The 2,064-nt window shown below is 38.2% G+C and overlaps 1 pseudogene; it reads right to left on the reverse strand.

Moving 5' to 3' along the window:
* Nucleotides 1-958: 958 nt before the first annotated feature.
* Nucleotides 959-1,430, reverse strand: LOC123792341 (large ribosomal subunit protein uL23 pseudogene; annotated as a pseudogene).
* Between the last annotated feature and the right edge of the window lie 634 nt (nt 1,431-2,064).

A 2,064-nucleotide genomic window follows, 5' to 3' on the forward strand; every position in this document is an offset into this window, starting at 1 on the left:
TATTTATTTATTTATTTATTTATTTATTTATTTATGAGAGAGAGAGAGAGAGAGAGAGACCATGAGAGGGGAGAGGGTCTGAGGGAGAAGCAGACTCCCTGCTGAGTGGGGAGCCTGATGCAGGACTTGATCCTGGGACTCAGGGATCATGACCTGAGCCGAAGGCAGTTCCTTAACCAACTGAGCCACCCAGGCACTCCCCATTTTCTTTAAGTGTTTTAAATTCTACTCTCTGTTCTTATAATGCAGGTTTTGCTCTTTGTTAATGCTGTTTAGATAATTCCTAATAAAGATTTAATTAAAAGTGGGGTGTGCATTAAGCAATAGCTGAACTAGCTTTACACATAGAATTCTGCACAATCAAGAAATGGACACACAAAGATTAAAACCCTATGCCTTTACGATAATTTATAGACAGTTCAACTGAAGCAAAGAAAATAGGAGTCATTTTGTATTGTGTTGACCATGATTTACCTAACACCCAACAGTTTTATGAGAATCAGTTTTGAAGGGAGATTTAGTGTATGATTGATGTACTCTATCACAAAAGACCACCTTCAAACTGGAGCAGAGGGTGGCTAAGTTTCATCTCTACTCTAGAAGCGTATCAAGGATATGGTCAAGTATCCAAGGCTGGCCCTTACCATAGTTATGAGAATATGACACAAGCAAAGTATAAAGTTAAGATTAGTAGAAAAGCAGGATTAGTATAATAAAGTGAAGTCAGAAAGTAAAATGTTATCAACATAGAAGATAATAAAATAGAATAGAATATCTGTGAGATTTGGAGTTATACTGATAGAGATATGCCTCTGAGATTCCCTAGTAGTTCGACCTTAAACACTAACCTTAATTTTTTTAACTATAGAGGGTATAACATGTTCCTTGTAGGCTTGTTATAAGGATTAAATTTTGGAGAGGGTAAAAAAAATTATATTTAATTTAGCAGCTGGACTATTTAGATGATCCCACTTTTGTTGGCAACATCCAAAACATCATAGGCAGTAGCGTGTTGAACATATGCCTTCTTCTTTCCTTTGGGGTTGATCAGGGTGTTGACCTTGGCTATGTCAATGTAGAGCTTCTTCACAGCCTGTTTGATCTGGTGCTTGTTGGCCTTGACATCCATAATGAGCACAAGTGTGTTGTTGTCTTCTGTTTCCTTCCTGGAAGACTCTGTGGTCAGCGGGACCTTGATGACAGCATAGTGGTCAAGCTTGTTTCTCCTGGGGGTGCTCTTTCCAGGATACCTCGGCTGCCTTCAGAGATACAGTGTCTTGGGTCATGAGAAGGTAGGTGATACGCAGATCTTTTTTCTTGTGGCTCTGGACAACTTTGGGCACCACTTTCTTGCCCTTCATTGCTTTTGCTTTGGCTTTAGTGTTGGCTTTGGGAGGGGCAGGGGCTTTCTTCTTCACTTTTGGCACCATCTTCATGAAAAGTGAAGATTAATTTTTTTAAAAAATTATGTGTAAAAAGCCCAGCCCAAAGTGGACATTTAGTAAATAATGTTGCATGAAAATGACTGTTGAATAAATCCTAAGTAAATGCTAGTCCTTTCTCTTCAACAAGGGAGCCCTCTGTCAGGATGTTGGCCAATGTGTCCCAAACTCTCCCTGTCAGTATCTCTTCACAGCAGGCCTTCTCCCTAGTCTATAATGAAATGGTATGATGTGATCTTAAAAGTTCATCTGTTAGCCTAAACTGCTATGCTTTATTACCTCAGTGTAGTGGATTTATGGTTGCTTATTTTATTATTTACCTTTTTCTGTATGTTTGAAATATTTTAGAACTTTAAAACACACTTCACAAAATAAGGATAATAAAAGAAGAAATGAATCTATCCATTTATCAATCCATACATTCTCCCTCTAATAAAGATATATGTAAAGTGCCAGGCACTATACCAGGTACTTGGCATGAAATCATATTTTTGCCCTCAAAAGATTCATGGTCTAAATTGGACATGAGACAAATTGATAGATCATTACAAGGTATTCTGATGAGTGCAATGCCAAAGGTAAAACCAGGGTATAACGAGAGAATAGAAGAAAGCACCCCCAC

This window comes from Ursus americanus, chromosome 16 (genome assembly GCF_024610735.1).
Source record: "Ursus americanus isolate L20-20 chromosome 16, mUrsAme1.1.p, whole genome shotgun sequence".
Taxonomy (NCBI): Eukaryota; Metazoa; Chordata; class Mammalia; order Carnivora; family Ursidae; genus Ursus; species Ursus americanus.